The 20,851-nt window shown below is 27.7% G+C and overlaps 1 protein-coding gene across 1 annotated transcript in view; it reads left to right on the plus strand.

The window, feature by feature from the left end:
• LOC107455049 (inactive dipeptidyl peptidase 10) overlaps nucleotides 1–20,851 on the plus strand; it is a 452,295-nt gene that overhangs the window by 153,228 nt on the left and 278,216 nt on the right. The window lies entirely within an intron of this gene.

Below are 20,851 nucleotides of genomic sequence, written 5' to 3' on the forward strand. Positions count from 1 at the left end.
GGTACCCTTTTTAAAAATTAATAATGGTTTCTTGAAATAGCTTTTTCACAAAAATATGTTTTTCACCACTTAAAGAACATTTTCTCAGAAATTATTAGAGCATTAGATCTGAGTTACGCGATTAAGTTGTTATAAAATTCTTTAGATTAAAATGATATGGATTCTTTCAAAGGAAGGTATTCATTTTAAAAAAACCAACTATCAAGAAAAAATTAGTTTTTATTTTCATTTTTTCATTTATGACACCAAATACTTTTTAAATAATTCTATTCTATTTTTTTTAAATCTTATGTTTTTGATTTGTTGCTCCTTTTTTCAAGAATCGTAGTCTTAGTTTTTTCATAAACAGTACTGTATATTATAACATGAAAAAATTAAGACTTATGTTACTAAATATTATTTAATTATTTGTTAAGTTGATAAAAAAAAATAGATTTATTAAATTTTAATACAGAAATTTTGCTGAAAAACGGGAAGTTTTACTAAAAGAATAATGTGTTAGGAAATGAAAAACATACATTTTCAGTTTTTAATTTATGATAAAATTGAGTCATTTACAGAAGACCTCTTTCTAAAATTGATAATAGTTTCTTGAAATAGCTTTTTCACAAAACTATGTTTTTCAACACTAAAATAACATTTTCTTAGAAATTATTGTAACATTAGATCTGAGTTTTGCGGTTCAATCGTTATAAAATTCTTTAGATTAAATTGGTGAGAGATTCTTTCAAAGGAAGATATTTATTTAACAAAAACCATCTATCAGAAAAATGAGATAATTTTGACACAAATGACAATGATTTTGATGAAATCGACGCAAATAAAGAGCTTCGAAAGTGATTACTAAAATTCAAATTTCACACATCATAATTTTGTCTTATTAAAAATATTAGGATTTTAAAAAAATGTGCAAATTCGTAGTGATAATCACTTAAAAATGCGATCGAAAAACTATGTTGATTTTGATAGGCGCTTACAGAACTTAATAGCGTAATTTAAAATATATGAATTTTTTTTATTTTTCAAAAAACAAAACAAAAAAACAACAACTTATAATTTTTTATTATTATTATTATACTCAGATGCTGCCTCTCTCTCTGGCTGCATGTCGAGAGATGGCCCCTGTCATGTAATGTATTATTTTTGGATAATGCGCCCTCAAACCTCGTGCGCCACCTCACGCCGCGGGCGTTTCAGGGCTGTTATTTACGCAACTGAAAAGCAATGTATTTAAATTTAAATTAGCATTCAATTCTACTCATTATCAGAACGTAATTATTATTTTTTATATTTTGAATTTTTAAATTGAACTACTAAAATCGAAATGAAATTAACAAATAATAATTGCTTCACTTAAATTTGTTTGCATTAAACGACAAGCAATATTTATTTTTAAGAGTAACTCAAAATTAAATTAAAACAATTTCTCTTTTGCCATTATCTAAGAATTAATTTATCAACGTTTCTGAGCTTTAGTTAAGTCCCTACTGCATAAATTAACATGCCGAGAGTAACAGAGTACTAATCAACATTCTCCCAGAGCTATTAAAACGAAAATTAAACCAAACCTCAAACGAGAATTTTGCAACGGAGAAGAATACTCAGTCAAACGGAACTAATTATAGTTTCAAAATTATACAATCCACCAGGGCACAAATGCCAAACAGTCTCAATCTTTTAAATCGAACATTTTAGGATAGAGCCTATGTTCTCAAGTAAATTTTGAGTTTAGAGTTCTAGATTAAGGAAAGGCAAAACTATACATTATTAATATTATAAAACCATTACGCACTAATACTCAAATATTCTACTTTGGATGTTATTATGCTATTACAACATTCGAGGCTTGATTTCATTGTATAGTGTACATAGGACGTAGCGTTCTGAATAACATTTGATTTAATGATATTATTCGAGGGGAACATGTCTTAGAACACAAAATTATCTTAAGAGTACAAATAGCTTCAGAAATATAACTATATTTTATTTTTTTATTATTTGCACAATTTTTTAAAAAAAAAATTAAATTAAGCGTATAATTGCACGTTTTTCCATAACCATAAATATTACGTTCTATTTACATTTTTGAGAAGTTTTATTAACTTTGCTACTACGTTTCAGTTTGGTTCAATTGCTATAGTCAAGGGGGAAATGTGCCGCCATCTATTTATTAAACAGAACAATACTCTATTATCCAGCACATGTTGAAAAGGCTAAATTTAAAGAGTGGCTTTTTAAGAAGCTTATTATGCTATTATATATTAAGCTAATTAAAATATATAATTTAAGGTAGGAAGCTAATAAATATTTCTAAGAACTTATTCCTTACGAAAATTCATTTTTTGTAATGTTTTCCTGAGATTTTTAGCATTTTTTTGTATTTGCTTTAAAAATTTGCAGACTAAACACATTACTTGCAAAAATCCATTTTTGCAATGTTCCCCTGGCATTTTTTACACAAAATTATGATTCTCTCTGAAATAGGATTTATGTTTTTCTTATTTATGCATGTGTATGTAAAAATTTCGATTTGAAATTTTGTAAGGTTACAAAGCGTTGGTTAAGTTCAAAATTAGCTTTAAAAAACCTTTTCAGTTTTATTGAAGAGGCAAAAAGTTCCTCCTTTACACATAAAGAAAAAAAATTTTTTTCACTTAGTTGTAATATTTCCACGAACCTGCAGAGCAAGTATTCACACTTTCTTCGATTGAAAACAAAATGCGTTGTTATAAATTCTGCGAAATCCTAAATTATTAAAGCAATGTTCTGTAAAATAACACACGAGTAGAGACAGAAAATGCAAATTAGTACAGTGGAATTTAATTTCTGCTCCCTGGTTTGTTTATTATGCCTCATCCACGAAAAATAACTTTGAGAGCACTTCAAAGCTGTGGGCGCTCCTATTCTTTTTTTTTCTTTCTTATTTTTCTCCGAGTTCAGAAATTAGATTTTAGAAAATTTCTTTTAGTTTACTCCTTTTTCATACATCTATGCGTTGCAACTTAATCGGAGTTTTGTTAAGTGGCGCAATTAGCGCCCAAAATGTTTTTAAACGTAGCAAATTAAAACGACGCTAAACCTTCCAGCTCACTCTTTGAAATACTTCATTTAAAGGACTAATTAGAAGTTTTTGAGCAGCGTAAAGAAAAAAGAAACGTAATAACATGTTTTTTAAATCTTTTTTTCATTAATTAATGTATTAAAAAATAAACAAATTCTCAACAAATTATTATAATAACAAAAAGATTATTTAGAAAAGTAGTATAAGTAAATTGGCTAAAAAGTCATGAGTAACGCTTTTTTTGCTTTATTTGCTTCTTTTTCTTTTAATGTTTTTAGATACCTTCCTTGCAATAGTCAAAGTTTCTGTGGGTTATTTTAATCAAATAAACAAAATCTTAATTAAGAAAAAATATTCAAACACAAAGAATAAACATAGTAACAGTCGATATTAGATGATAACAAACGAAACGACATTGGATCAACTTATTAACATTAGGTAATCAGGGTGCTACCACAGAATATAAGATTCCAGAACAATTTGAAAAATGTGGCATTACATATTCCCTTGCATTTTTTTAAGATAATTCAACTCCTAAACTCAAATTCAAATGAATCTTTCATGAAATCTTTTTCTCAGAAAAACAATTGAAATAGAATTTGTAATTTTAAAAAATAGTTTCTAATAATTAGGAAAATATTAATTCCTGAGATATAAAAGCAAATAACAATTATTGTCCATTAAAATTTACCGTTATATGCTGGTGTTTAATATTTTCCTTAATCTATATCTCTTATCGAAATAAAAATAAAACTAACTAATTTAAATAAAACTAACCTTTTTCATTGTATTTGACTCTATGTTTGACCAACAGTCAAATTATGGGTAGTTTGTATGACGTGCGACGATTGTGATCATTCACATTTGATTCAATCTTTAAGGAAAATTTTTGAAAAAGGGCTTTTTGCCTTTTTATCAGTTTTCTCAAAATGAGTTCCTGAAATTTATTTTTTGCTGCATTTATATTTAAAAAGTGGATACTAAAAACAAATCTGTGAAAAGTTCCATTATCTTCAGTAAGGATCCTTTGATTGATTTTCTCAACATTCTTTGATTTTTTACTGCATTCATGCTTTAAAAGTGGATAATAAAAACCAACCTTATTGTAAAAAGCTATTCAATGATGGTTCTTCCATCGTTTTGCTCAAACTAATTTTTTAACAAAAAATTTTGAAATCTCCGCTTACATATTTTAAAAGCGGATACGAGGAATCAGATATCTGCAAGTGACGTCATCAAAGGTAGATCGCGGCATTTATCCATTCAGAAGCTAATCAAGTTCGACACACGCGTGTGACATCGCTTTCAGGTATTCCATTAAAACTGAGGCATAACTCACATCTTCTCGAGTTGCAAGTTCCCAAAAATCCACAGAAGCCCTTTGTAAAAGGATCTTCATTGATGATCCTGCCATTGGTTTTCTCTTTGTTCTTTTAGAAATTTTTTGAAAAAGATCTTCAATGATGATCCTGCCATTGGTTTTCTCTTTGTTCTTTTTGAAGATTTTTGAAAAAGATCTTCAATGATGATTCTGCCATTGGTTTTCTTTTTGTTTGTTTTGAGATTTTTTGAAATAGATCTCCAATGATGATTCTGCCATTGGTTTTCTCTTTGTTCTTTTTGAAATTTTTTGAAAAAGATCTCCAATGATGATTCTGCCATTGGTTTTCTCTTTGTTCTTTTCGAGATTTTTTGAAAAAGATCTCCAATGATGATTCTGCCATTGGTTTTCTCTTTGTTTTTTTAAGAAGCTTTTTTGAAAAAAATCTTCAATGATGATCCTGCCAATGGCTTTATCTTTGTTCCTTTTGAAGTTTTTTTTCAATGAAATTTCAATTTTTATTTGTTTATATGTATTAGAAGTGAATATGAGAAACTAATCTACTGAAGACTTCATTGATGGTGTTGAGTTATAATTTAGATTTCTATCCGTTTTATTATGTGATTTAGATAAGTCAAAATATATAACGATTATGCTGCATAAGTGTGAAATTGGATGTAAAAATATAATTAATGTTGGGAAAATGTGAAATTTTATAATGCATAAGTTTATAAACTCAAACAGCAATTATTTTTTAAAGAAAAATTTCCTCCGTAAGAAAGAGAATTTCAACAGAATATATCAATAAAAAATTTATAACATTTTAAAAAAAGCATAAAATATATAAGATCAACATAAATATTTTTTCTGATAGCATTTTTTGATTTATTATTATACTGAATTTTCTTTCATAAGAAATATATATTTTATCATACTACAATAATCGAAAATTTAAGTTATATAAAAATAAAACTAACTAATGCAGAACTATTTTGAGTTTGACATATTTGGTAGCTGACAAAACGGACAGATAGTATTCAATTTTTTGAATTTAATTAAAGCGTTAATACAATAAACCGCTTCAACAACTCAACCCCGCTCGTAAGTTTCTTTGTAGTAGCGTTCTTTGTAGTAGCGTTCTTTCTTTTGTTCTGGAAAACTTTTATTCAAGTTTATTCCCATTTCTATTCATTTCTTGAACAATATTTTAAAAACGCTGCTTATCTTTTTATTAGAAATATGACTGTTTTCTTTTTTACAAAAAAAGTAAAAAAATAAAGGTTATTCATTTCGAAGTGTATAGGACTCGTTCCTTGCGATAAATTCATTTTTATAAGATATTCATATTGTTTGAAAATTAAAGTAGTTTGGAGATAAATAGCTAACTTTTTAGAATGGATAGAATAAAACATAATATTTCAAGAGGTTCCTAAGCTAAAAAGTCTTGAAAATTACGAGTTTTTTATTATAAATGTATGCAAGTAATTATTTTTCAAATAGTTCGAATATTTTATTTTTGTTTAACTAATGACATCAGATGATTTGTAAATCAATCCTATTACATCGAATTTGTCAGAAAAGTATGCAAATAAGTATTTATACTTTATTTATCTGGAAAAAATTTCGAAATTACTGTGTAAAAACTACTGTAGTTTCATGATTATTAGTTTGGCTTAGTAAGTTGCTAAAGGTTAAATTAATTTGGTTTGGAGAGATTTATATATATATATATTTATATATATATATATATATATATATATATATATATATATATATATATATATATATATATATATATATATATATATATATATATATATATATATATATATATATATATATATATATATATATTATGTGTGTGTGTTTTATAAATTTTTGTTTCAAATTTATGTGCTGTTAAAAACTTTCTGTAAATGTCATTAAAAATTGACTTTCATTTTATAAATAGTCAATTTTCTTGTGTTTATTATTTTAATATGTTATTAAATTGAAGCACTTTTTCAGAATGTTTTTAAACAATTTCAAAGTTTACAAAAACATGTGTTAAATTCATTTTTTTCTAATATTATTATAATATTAAATATATTACATTCAATTCTAATGATGCATAAAAATAGGATTGCCTTGCTTTGTTTTATAAGTTTTATTTTAATTCATCTATTAATTTTTTTTTGTTCCAAATGTTGTAAGCTTGAGATTTCATTTTCTACTCTCCATAGTTATTTTGCTACATATTCAATGTCTATAAATAAATTCTTTTTTTTTTCGTAAACTTATCGCCAGTTTTTCGAATGCTTGCTGTTTTTCTATTGCTCTTGTGATATTTGTTATTTGTTTCATCTTTTGTAAACTTGCTCCATTGTAGTCTGTTAAAATTTATAACTTTGCCATCGCTTTCATTGCGATTGATTACACACAGTAAAAATTGGAAACTCAAATATCACAAAACTTTCCTAGTTTTTGACGCAACCGTTTCAATACTCAAAAATGTCCTCGAAGGGATAAAATAACTATCGTCACATCTTCGAGGAAAAGAATTTCGCCAAAATTAAAGAAATGTTTCGTCATTCTATTTTATTCAGAATAAAAAAAAAATTCATAGTGTTTAATATCATAATTGAGCGTTGGCACCATATACGTGGCACAGCACAACAAGGACAGATAGAACAAGAACAAAGATATAAGTTATTACCCATGCCCGAAATGGGATTCAAACCCGGATCAGGATGCCAATCCTTGTAGGAGACCAACTCCTTTACTTCCAAACAGGTCGGTCGGCTAAATTTACCACTTCATTTCGATTGTCTAATCTTTATTCTAGTTTCGACATTCTAGTTAACGATCTCTCACAATACACTAAGATGCTGCTGCATTGAAACATTTTCGCTATATATTTCAGAGTTCACGTTTCGTCACAAATCGCATGATTACGTGACGAAATAATTCTCAAGATTAACGAAATACTGCTCAAAGATTTTTGAATCGTCAAAAGTGAGAGTTTTATTTCTGTGAGTATAAGCTGTTTTCCTCTACGTGAACAGCAATTTGATTGCCAGCATCCTCTGATCTTGCCATTCCTTCAGTCAGTTGGAGACAAAACCTATCAGCATCATGGAACTTCCATCCTCGCCACTGAAATATATTGAAATATAATTCAGATAATCTGAAATATAATATAGTGAAATATAATTCGTTTTTTTTTAAATATAATTCAAAACATTTTTCGGTATCGGTTTTCGAAGTAAGTTTCCTCTAAGAATCCGACTGCTCATAGGAAATTTTATTAAAATCTCTTTTGCGGTTAGAACTTAATAAATACTAAATTTCTAAAGCTATATAATGAAATATCGTGAAATATCGATGCTTCTCAATTATTGCGGTAACTATCAAAAAATAGTATCCCACTACAATTCATATCATTCACAAATATGACAATTATTGAAAATACTGATACTAGATAAATACCGAAAAATACCGACACTCTGTAAAAATCAAGATACACCAACACTCGATAAATATCGGAAAGTACTGACACACAAAAATAAACTACTATATCGGAGTAAAACCAACTTCTTTGAAGAAGAGAAAAGTAAAAAAAATTTTTTCACCCAATGTGTCTCAATTTAAGAACCTTAATGTTCATAGTGTTTCTCAGCGACTGATCTGTTGAGCTTTGCTTGGCTTGGGGCAATTTTATGCTTATTTATTTTGTTGGGAGTGGTGTTATAATAGATGTATTGGCGGATGTACCTGTTTAAAAGTATTTAGTCCAAAGCAGAAATTTTACTGATTTTATTTTGAATCTTTGAAAATGAGGTGTTTAATATATATATATATATATATATATATATATATATATATATATATATATATATATATATATATATATATATATATATATATATATATATATATATATATATATATATATATATATATATATATATATATATATATATATAAAATAAATACAAGAAAACGCAAAGAAAGTTAAGAGGAACAAAATATATTTTGCTTTGGCTATATTGATGCAATATCAGAAAGCACTCTTTTTTGCGGATATAATCGTGTGGACTGTTGAAAAGATTATATCTTTTTTTCCGGTTTTTTTAAATAAAATTTCATCCTTTTTTTTTTAACAGTTGTTTGTTTTTTATTTACTTATTATTCCCCCCCCCCTTTTTTTTCATATGTCCATAATTTTTCTTTGTTTTATCTTGATTTTGAACTTTTATATATATATTTATATCTTATACCGTTATCTTTTATGTCTGACTCCCTTTTAAAAATTAATAATGGGGAACGTATGAAGGAAAGTAACATACAATCAGTAATGTCTATAAATTAATAATGTATATAAATCAGTAACGGAATCAGTAATATCACTGAACATTTATTGTAACTAATGTTCAATATTTATGAGTCAACATTTATGATTTCGTATTCAGTGAAAAAAATAGACATTTTATTAATATTGCGGAGATTGGAAATTAAAAGATTTACGAATACAAATAAGAATAGATAATAAAATTTTTTTAATTGCTTTAAAAAAATGGTTTCCATACATTAATATCATCCTTCTCGAATTATACAACTTATGTATGCAAATTTCACTCATAATTATCTCAGAACAATGTAAATAGATAAATAGCCACAAACATTAGGCAAAAAAATTTTACTATTAACTTTTAGGCAATGCATTTACAATAAAATATTATTTCTCCAGATTTCGAAGCTAGGACAATAGATATTTTTTTTAAAGTTTACAATCAAATAGTTTGGAAATTAAGTTACAAATTATTATCATAATTTATAAGATAACTATACTTAACTTTATGAAGCGTCATAGAATTCAGTAAAGAGTAATAAAAGTAGAATAAATAAATTTTCCATTATTGCACAATATATATATTTTTTAAATTAAAGATACATTTACATACTCTCCTTCCATTTTGTTTAAAAATATGTATTATGACTCGAATAAGCATTTTTCGACTAATGCTTAAAAGATTATTTTAAAATTATTCGATGTGTATTATTAGATTTTCCAATTTTTTTTTGAAGCAGTATTTAGCTAAAATTTTAAACAGTTACAGAAAAAAAGGTAACTAGGAAAAATTCAGAATCTTACCTCTTTAGAATATGTTTTATGATTTTTGTTTTGTCTAATTTTAATTTTTCTCTTATTTTCCAGCAATACATCTACAATCAAGATTAACTCAAAAAAAAAATATCCACTTAATTCTCAAACATACGAGGCTTCATTTATAAAATAACACAAAAACATGCTTCTTGGATCTCTTAATTTATATATTGCTAACTTTTAAAAATTATAATTATAAAAAGTGTTTTTTTAAAAAAAAAAAATTTCTTCTTTATTTAGGCAAGAAACCATTGTCCAATGTAAAAAATATGCGAATTTGTTACATTGAGAATATAGCCATATTTGGTAAAATATCGATATTTCCTGACAATATATAGCGATATCAAAAACACCGTTATCGTTCAGCACTACTGATTTCCCTGATTTTTCTCCGATTTAGAAAAGAACAAGTATTTGTATAAATTCAGCAAAAAATTGTTTCCTAGCGTTATTGATTAGTGTTAGTAATTCAAAGTGTTAAAATCAATCACATCATGACTAATTAATATCATTTCAACAGTATTCAATGAAGCAAATTAAATTATTTTATGCAGAGTATGTGAATTTTTATGCATGATTTAAAGAAAAAAAAAGCCCTTAACTCATTCTAAAAGAAATAAAGCATGATGACTTTTTTTTCAAAGAACTTTCTTTCCTTGTTTCATCCCAAATTGCTAACGCACAGCATTGGCATTAACCGATAAATTACTTTCACTCGACTGGTTCCTCACAATCCTGCAACTTGGTTAAGTACAGAGTTGTTTGATTAGCTCTCCTCAAAGAACTGAACTAAAGAATGATGAGTCCTAAAGATAAGTGGAAACAAATACCGTGAATGGAAGATTAAATAATATTCGTCGACTTCCGAAACATTTAGAATTTGTTCGAGTTCTTAGTTTTTCCTGTGTAGAATATTAATTTATCCCTAAAATGTATTGAAAATTGCACAATAAGTATATTTATAATACAATTTAAAGCTATATTAATTTATGAACGAGTTTAGATTCGACATATATTAGTTTTTTTAAAGAAAGAAATTGCATTGAGCTTATTTTATCCCATGAAAAAAGCTATCTTTTCCTAAAAGATAGGATTTCTTTTCACCCTAAATTCAAATTCAATTAAAATAAAAGTTGTATAATAAGTATATTTATAATATAATTTAAAGACTATAGTAATTTATGAACGAGTTTAGATTCGACATATATTAGTTTTTCTTCAAGAAAGAAATTGCATTGAACTTATTTTATCCCACGAAAGAAGCTGTCTTTTCCTAAAAGATAGGATTTCTTTTCACCCTAAATTATTGACACAACATAGACATACACCTATAAATCACTTCCGCTCCTTAGAATCCTGCAACTTGTTTAGAACAAAGTTGTTTGATAAGCTTTTCTCAAAAAGTTGAGCTTAGAATGATGAAATCGAAAGATAAGATAAAGTAGAAACAAATGCTGTGAATGAAAGATTAAGTATTTCTTGATAATGCAATTTTGAAATTTTTGGAATATGAGTTTTTAGTTTTTACATTAATGTATTATTACACTTTACTGCTCAATAATTTGTCCCTAAAAATCTATTGAAAACTGTATAAAGACTATAGTAATTTATGAATCTTCTCTTGAAAATTTCATTTGGAATGTAAGTATTTGAATTCGACAAATAATATTTTTTATGAAAGAAATAAAGTAAACTGAGTTGTTGTTTCTCACAAAAAGTGCCATTCTTTAAAAGATAACTTTATTTTCCATTTCAAATTATTGAAAGGCAGCATAGACATAAACTAATGTGGGAATTATAGATATCGACAATGTCAACCTGCATCTATGAAAAGGTACCCCCATGGAATCGAGTTAACACGCCTTATATACGACTACTGTAGTGGTAGATACACTACAGTACTCCCCCACCAGAATTATATCTGTGATAGAATTCGATGAACAGATACCACTAGTTGATTCATTTCTGTTTTGTGAGAAGCCGGGGGAGCTATATTAAGATCACAGCACTTTTTGAGTGCTGATCGGGAGAGCTGTATTAAGTTCACGGTCACGGTCGCCCTTAGCTGCCAAGTGTTTACGTTGTGTGTGATCGAGATAAAGAAGCAACAGCGTGAGGAGGTCAATGCTGCGGTCAAAAGTAGCAAGTCAACTGTTTAATGTGAACCGTCCATTGAAGTAGGTGTGTTCGGATCAAGGTGGGCGTTACTTACATATCACGTCTGGGTCACCAATGTAGTCATATCGACAATGTCAACATTTATCTTTGAGAAGGTATTCCAATATAGAATAGAATCAAGTTAACGCGTCTTATATACTAGTGAATTGAATAGTTATAGTGAATTGAATAATAGTGAATTAGATAGTTATAGTGAATTGAATAATAGTGAATTGAATGAATGAATGAATTGAAATTCTAGTGAATTGAATAGTTATTTTTGTAGTGGTAGATACACTACAACTAATAAATCATGTCAATTAGACTTGTTCCTTCGAAATCGGTAATTTGGTTAAGTTCAGAACTGTTTTGCTGATTAGTTTTTCTCAAAATGCTGAGGTATAAAATGATGAATCCTTAAGATAAGATGAAGTAGAAATAAATATCGTGAATGAAGGATTAAATATTTTTGATAATGCAATTCTAAAAATTTTACATTTTATTCATGTTCTTAGTTGTATAATTGGCTCTTACATGCCTTATTGTCGATTCTTAAAACATTATCAAAATATACACAATTAAAAAAAATTTGATTTTGAGAATTAAAAACAGAGTTGATAACGAAGCTAAATAAATTTATTTTAAAGAATAGATACGGATTTAGTATTGCAGTAAGCAAAAGTTCTAATTAAAAATAAAACTCTAATTAGAGAAAGAAAAAAATTTAATATTCCTAAAAAAAATAAGTCGATTTAAGAAGAAAGTTACAAAATTGCACAGATACTATCATTGAATTATTTATTTCCTAATTGTGCTTGCAACAGTTGTTTTAAAATTCTAGGAATATTATTATTTTCTTGATCAAAAATAATTATTTTGTAATACATTCATTTAAAAAAAATTTTTTTTGACGAACTTTGATATAATTAAAGAAAACTTTATAGTAATGCTTTGTTTCTTGACATAACGGAAAATTTTAGATTTTAAGACATTTTAACATTTTTAATTGAGTACCGAAATTAAATAAAGCAAAAAGTTTATTGTGAGTTCTTCTAAAAATGTTTGAGTTGCATTTAATACTATTAAATAATGTATAATTCAAAAAATTCCTAGCTTGCTATTAATAAGTAAAAAGGATCTATACGATTTCATGAAAAATTAGAGTAATCCTTTTACGAGAATAAACTCCAAATTTTTAAAAACAATTCTATAAGATTGCATGAAAAGGATCCTGTACGAATTTATGAAAAATTAGAGTAATCCTTTTACGAGAATAAACTCCAAATTTTTAAAAACAATTCTATACGATTTCACGAAAAGGATCCTATACGATTTCATGAAAAATTAGAGTAATCCTTTTTCGAGAATAAACTCCAAATTTTTAAAAACTATTCTATACGATTTTATGAAAAATTAGAGTAATCCTTTTACGAGAATAAACGGCAAATGTTTAAAAACAATTCAATACGATTTTATGAAAAATTAGAGTAATTCTTTTACGAGAATAAACTCCAAATTTTTAAAAACAATTCCTCTAAAACTAATTAAGTGATTCACTTTCAAGTACGAAGTAGTCCAATGCTTTATTTCTCAATAAAGTGCGATAAAAAGTTTAATTAGTTTTTCATAATTTGCCCTTTTGTTTATCGACCTCTAACTACCAATTTATACTTACCTTTTAATTATATCTATCTAAATAAATAATTTATAATCCATAAGGCAAGATGGTTGACAAATACTTTATAAATAATTTAATTACAATACAATTTATGTCATAATTGCTGTTAATAACAATAATACTTTTTTTCCTGTTTTTTCCTTAGCATAACACATGCTTAAATTTTAAAAAAATGTTTTTAACATTTTGCATTCAGTACAAAAATCAAGTAAAAATAGTTTATAGAGCTGGGTGATTTCTTCTAAAATTGTTCAAATTGATTTAATGGTATTTAAAGTTATTTTAATAAATATTATTGAAAAACTGCTACCGGCAATTAATGAGCTATAGCATTTTATACTATTTTATGAAAAATTAGAGCAATCATTTTACGAGTGTATATAAAGTGAATGCAGAATGAAAACTTGACTAAAAGATAATTATTGATCCATTTACAAGCATTAAATAGTTCAATATTCTATTGATTATTGAGTTCAATATTCTATTGATTCTATTGAAGTGCAATTGAAAATATTAATTAGTTTTAAATATTTTTCCCTATTGTTCATCAACGCTTACTATACAAACTATTTAGCACTATACATTAAATTAAGTAATTTATAGTCAATAAAGCATTATGGTAGATTATAACTTGGTAATTACTCAGATAAAACAAGAAACATAACTCAGCTAATGGCACATATACTTGTCAAAGATAATTTACGGACATATCGGGGTTAATTGTATTACAGGTTGCAGTATTTTTATACCATTATATAACCAATGAATACTTAATATTTGTAGCTTCTTACTTTCGTTCAAATATTCTTTTTGGCAAGAATTTCCTACATTTGGATTGAGATCCATATACTTACGTTACTAATTCCACAAAATGTCTAAGAATGACAGGTATCATTCCAATATCGTGTCTCAACTGTCCAAACAGAAGTATAGACTGCATTTATTTTTATTGTCTTAATGTCTTTATTCAATGTGACAGTAAACATGCTCGAGGACCTGTGACATGGGTAAATGGGCCCAGTGACTGGAGCTTAAGAACCTTTTCCGAATGATACCGATAAGAAATAAGAATGCTGATGTTGTCTTTTGTTGCATGTAATTCATCCATTGTTTTGCGCTTCAATAAGACATAGTTATTATTTCTTATATGCAAAACACATGTGGATTATAAATGTATTTTTTGCCACAGATTGTTTAGTTTGAAAACTTAACAGAATGCTTAATTATATTATGTGGTTTACACTGTTGGAAATTTTGGAACATACTGAATCATAATATCTTTGAAATTCGCTGCAAACCATAAAATAAGTCAAGTTGATGCATATAAATTAATTCTTCTTTAACTTTATGATTCAGGAATATGGTTCACTTAAAAGGAAAATATGGTTCAAGTTTATGAAGGTTTCAGAAATTTTCATGATATTATGATTCAAAAAGCACCAACTTGATCATAATATCATTCAAAATTATTTCAACCATAAAAGTCAGTCAATTGGCTCACCTTAATACAATTTTCTTTTCTTTAAATTATGATAGTATGATTCACCTTTAGCGAAAATATATTCCAGTCCCACAGCAGATAAAGGTTTCAGAAAATTTGTACCATATTATGATTCAATGCACCTACTTAATCATAATATCTTTCAAATTTAACCATGAAACTAATCAACCATGAAACAAAATAAAGTCAAGTCAGGCCATATTGATTATTTTTGCTAGAATTTTATTACCGTTAACAAAAAAAGGCCTAATTCCACAACATATAAAGATTTCAGCTAGTTTGTACGATATATCTTGGTTATAGGTAACTACTTGATTAAAATACCTTTTAAATATGCTGCAACCATAAACCAAGTGAAGTTGAGCCACATTAATTAACTCTTCTTTAACTTTATAACATGGTAATACGGTTAACTTTAAACGAAAATATTGTTTAATTCCAAGGCTTAAAAAAGGTTCTGCAAATTTCTGAGATATCGTGGTTCATGGTATGACAACGTTAAACCTATTCTTATAAAAGTGCATTAGGTAATTTGTGCATATGAGAACATTTAAATCACCTTATTGATTTTACTCAGTGTGATAAAAATAAATTAACAAATTTAAAAATCGCAATAAAACTTGGGACATTGTTTCCGTTTTTTTATTAATTATATCTACTTGCTCAAATTATGTTTTTGGTTTTAATCTATTCATAATAAAGAAGTGAAAAATCTTAAAATATCACCAAAATTGTAAAAAAGGTACGTTCCATGCTAGATTTTCTGCTTTGCCCCAGTATTTGTTTCTAGCTGTGAAACAGGAATTTCAAACATTTATACCAGATCCTTATGATGCATTGGCTTTAGCATCTGCATTTTTTTTCTTCAAATTTAAGCCTAGAAAACAATTATTGACCGCAAAATAAATTCGTCATAGAGGCGTACTTTCCGAGTGAAATTTTTAATTCTTTGAGTTAAAGAAAAATCATGTTTTTTACATATTTCATGTAATTTTGAATCCAACTCTGGCGACGAGTATTATGACAAACTCATCTTGTTAACAACTTTTAGGAGGCTGAGCAGTGTCTATTAGTTATTAGAAGTGACAAATCATGAAAATTATCCATTGTTTTCTAATGACAGCATGTCCTGATTTTACTTCTCCGAAAGTCAGTTTTTGTCAGCAGTGTGTTTTTTTTCATTTGCGGGAGCAAAAATTTCTTTTTTAATTTTTCTTCACAAAACAGAAACTGTTGTTACAAATTTAAATGTAACTATTTGCTATTTCTAAAAATAGTACTTAATTTTGTAATTTGCTTTCACAACTTCAATTTCAGAATAAAAAAAAGCATTTAATAATTCTTAAATCAATTACAATAAATAAAACCAAATATTTTCAAAAATAATGCTATGAAAAGTGGCAACATTCTTCGTTAATAATTATTCATATTAATTTATATTCAAGTTTAATTAAAGATAGGTAAAGACGCATAAATATGTGTTGGATGACATCTAAAGATACAGATTAGGTACCAACTACTATAATTATTATGATAAAAGCAATTAACATCGTATAATACTTTGATAAAGTTCGAAACCTAATTTTTTATTCAAAAGAATACTTAAAATAGTTTTAATTAAAATAAATTTAGAAAAATCTGCCTTAATAATATTTTTTTTTAATTTTAACAAATAGCAGTCTACGTTGTTTTTAAAGAATTCTTTACTTTTTAAACTGATCTAATCTCAATTTTAAAATTTTTGTTTTTATTGAGATACTCAAGTTAAAGAAAACTTTTAATTTTTGTCATAGGGATTGGCAAACCCTATAATCAACAATGTCAATTATCGTTTAGCAAGTATCGTTTGTCAATTATCGTTAGCCAGTTCAACGATTGAAATCTCTTTTGAGATTCACATTTTTTAAACTTAAATTACATAGGTATGTGCATCGTTATTCCACTTAATTTGGGTACTCTTTCGCTGAGATTTACTAAGAGCACTCTCAATCGATAATAGTACGTTCACTGAGGTCCCTCAACACTTTCTAGAAGCGAGAAACATCCACACGGGTCACCATAATCGAAAAATTAAATATTTTAGTAACCTAAATATCGCTCCATCTTTCTTAATTCCCCCACTGCGCAGTTTATTTTCGTTACACTGGACTACTAAATTGATCTGTGATGTAGCCTTCGCTTTTCAAGATGTATTTGGTCGATTCTCGTCTAACTCTTTCATCACTTGTCTTGTACCCTCGTTTCGTGTGTCTTTTTTTTTTTGTAAACCATCTTAACAAATCTTTCTCCTTTCTCAAAACTACAATGCTTTTTTTAAAATGATCATCATCCCCTTAACCTAACTTGATACTTAACTTTTTAAGTTTTAGTGTAATTATATAGGTATATCGAATAAAACTTGAAATTTGCAGTTAAGACGCTATTTTATGAAAAAATTTTGAGGTATCCAAGCACTTAAATCATGATTGTGGTTAGCAAACACGGATGTTAGCAATGTCATTTCATTTTCTTGAGAAATGCGTGTAACTCTGGTTCGTATGTTGCTGTTTTTATGCTTAAGCTAGGTTTCAAATTCTCATGCATAAAACGACTTTTTAATTTGCTTTTGATGAGGTTCTTGCTTGAATATGATCGCTCTCATGAATATGTAGATTCGATTAAGAAAAGAACAGCAAACATTATTTATATCATCCAATTACATGAGTCAGAATTTTCGTTTCAGACATTGGAAAAAACTTTGAATTTGAAAGATCTAGAAGCTAAAAATCCTGATCTGTGTTAAATATAAACTTCTCTAGGTTTAACAAAGCTGACCACACTATGTGTTGTGAGCTAAGTTCACATTTGTTTTTCTGCAATGTTTCTATAGCATTTCTTATATTAATTCTTATTAATTTCAGTACAATGGCAAATTTAACTCGATACGCTAAATAACGTAAAACTAAAATTTCTAGTCAAAATATCATGGCTTTAATATTTAGACATTTCCAATTCGAAGTCTTTTTTTTCTTCTTCACATTACATGCAACCTAAACATAGTCTATGTACTTAATGTTACTTAAATTTAGTTACTAGGAAGATTTTCGTTTCATACACTGGAAAGAACTTCGAATTTGAAAGATTTAGAGTCTAAAAATCCTGATATTTTGCAACAAATTATTTGGTTTTCCATTCAAATTAAAATTGTACTAGGATGGTATATTCATTCAAAGCGTTTCATTATTTATAACTTGCCATACTACAATTACTAGGACAACATAATTTGATGTGTAATCAGTAAAATCAAAACGTCAAAATCGGTACAAAAAATCCCTACGAATAACATTGGTGGATATATTTCCAGTTGCTTTTACGTTTACGAAAAGTTTGACGGCTTTTCTGTTGTATTTTCAAGATTTTCTTACTTTTATGTGCGCGTGCTCGCATGTGCTATTTTGTGAAAGAACCACACGCAAAGAGATAAAGAATCGCATTTGGCTCTTAAGTCACGGTTTGCCAACCACTGCCTTATCAGATACAATATTAACTATAATATAAAACTATTAAATATATATAACTCCGATTAAATCCAAACATTTCAATACTAGAAATGGCATATAAAGTCCCTGGTCAAATTACTAGATGAACTATAAGGTTCTATGTAAAATCTAAATTATCAGGTGATACTATACAGTTCTATTGTTTTTACGTGGCAGAAACCGGTTTGCACTTGTTTACGCTCGAGTATCAATTGGTTAACATTGTAATGCAATACGTTAAAAATAAATACAAATAGGAAATCCCCTGAATAAAAATCCATTACATGTATGTTTAAATATAGAAATATTGCAGACAAACTCGTGCAAAACATGTAATTATTAAAAAACTACTATGAATCTAATAATTTGGTCTAATTATTATAATATACTAATGTAATAATTGGTATAACGAATATTCTATATTTACATAATATATCGTCTAATTTATCCAAGCGTCAAATTCATATTATATATCGTCTGATTTAACCAATTGATACATAAACAAGTGCAAACCGGTTTCACTGACGTAAAACAAATAAAGCTGTTTAGTATCACCTGATAATTATGATTTTACATAGAATCTTATAGTGCGTCTAATAATTTTTCCAGAGACTGTAGTCATAAAAAAACATCATTGATTTAAAATAAAAACATTTTTTTCCATCTCTCGTTCAATAAATACGATTAGTTTACTTTACGATGGTATTTAAAACAGTTATTTTTAAAAATAGCTTCAGTATATTTTCAAACTGCGTTAAATAGCGTCATATCTTACTTTCTAAACCGGGTATGAGACACATAATAGCTCTTAGCGATTGGAAATACCAAACCCCTTTTACTTCATCCTGCCAAACCTGCCTACAACCACTAAGGAACCCTCTTCTTAGTTTAATGGACTTCGAAGTCAAAATCAATTCTTTGTACCCCTAAAGTAACAGCATAGCCGTCAAGGGATTATTCGAAACTATTACTCACCGAACATAACGGAAAGCTTTACGTAAGACTGTTTAGAGTAAGAGACCGTAATGCCAGATTAAGTTACTTTCATAAAATATGAAGCTTAAGTCTCGGCCTGATCTTATGTGGGATAAAAGAGTCGAGAAGTTAAGTCCCATCTTCAGTGGTGACTTAACATTCTCAATTGGTTGGCATACTGTTTCAGTTTTGTTGAATATTCTAGCTGTAGAGAATAAAGATGGTTTTTTATGCGTCGTATCTTACTGATTCTTAGCTGTAAATTGGTAATTAATGGTGATCAGATCGTTGGATTTTTATAAACAGAATCTGTACTGAAATATTTTTAATTTATGGGAAAAGTATGCAATGGAAGTTCTAGAATGTAATTTATAGGATGAAAATGGTTTAACCACTGTTAGGCGGATAAAAATTAATTTTTAAAGTTACTCAATCAATTATAAAGTTATTCAAAGAAATTTATAATGTTATCAAGTTATTTAATCAATTATAGAAAGAAATTGAATACATTTGCAGCGTTATAAAGTTATTTTATCAATTACAGAGTAATTCGAATAAATTTATAAAGTAATCTATAATTTTTATGGTGATTCAAATAAATCTCTAAATTGATTCAATCATTTATGTAGGACGATTTCAATATCCATGCTTGTTACATTCGGTATGCATATTTTTCTAAAAAAAAAAAGCTGTTGCAAGTTTATTAGGTTTAGCGAGAGTTGAACCTTTTAATGCTGATTCAAATCTTGATAAACTTGCTAACTTAATCTTGGTTAACTTAAGGTAGCCTGGTTGGTAGGATGTTGGATTTGTGTTCGTGAGAAGTCCAAATCTACCCGGCCGAAGAATCCCCGTATATTAAATAGCGACTGGTGCACTTAAAATCTATTGGGGTCACAAAGTCCTCGAAGTTCCCATTACAAATCTCTCTATGGGGGACTGATCCATGAGTTTTCTGGATTGAGTTCAAAATTACGAAGTGTGCACAGTGCTTACGAAAAATATTCTCAGTGGTAGACGGATCAAATGTCAGAGTGTCCTCTTTCCGTCAGACTAACCATGGAAGATTTTCATAGTTTCCCTTTCTATGTAACGTAAATACCGCTTAGTTCCATCAAAAAGTTCTCCATGAAGGCAAAATTTCTCCCAATACATGATCCTGGAGTTCCCTTCTCTTCTGGATTGGGTTCAAAATTTCAAGGCCACAGAGTTGAACATTGTTATTCGTAAACTCAAAATTGAGTCGTTTGTTAACGAGGGATATAAAATAAAATAAAACTTACAAGACTAGATAAACTTCTTGGTAATCTTGAAGCTTGATGAACTTCTTAGTTATAAATGAGAGATAAATGGTGTTTAGGTGAATGGCTTTTCATAAGCAGAATCTGCACTGAAAACGTTTTCTTTTTCTGAAAAATATACAGTAAAAGTACTAAAATGTAATTTATACTATGATTCGAATAAATTAATAAAATGGTTTAATCACTCTTAGGG

Source organism: Parasteatoda tepidariorum, chromosome 4, assembly GCF_982258835.1.
Source record: "Parasteatoda tepidariorum strain Cologne lab strain chromosome 4, Ptep-v5.0, whole genome shotgun sequence".
NCBI classification, from domain to species: Eukaryota; Metazoa; Arthropoda; class Arachnida; order Araneae; family Theridiidae; genus Parasteatoda; species Parasteatoda tepidariorum.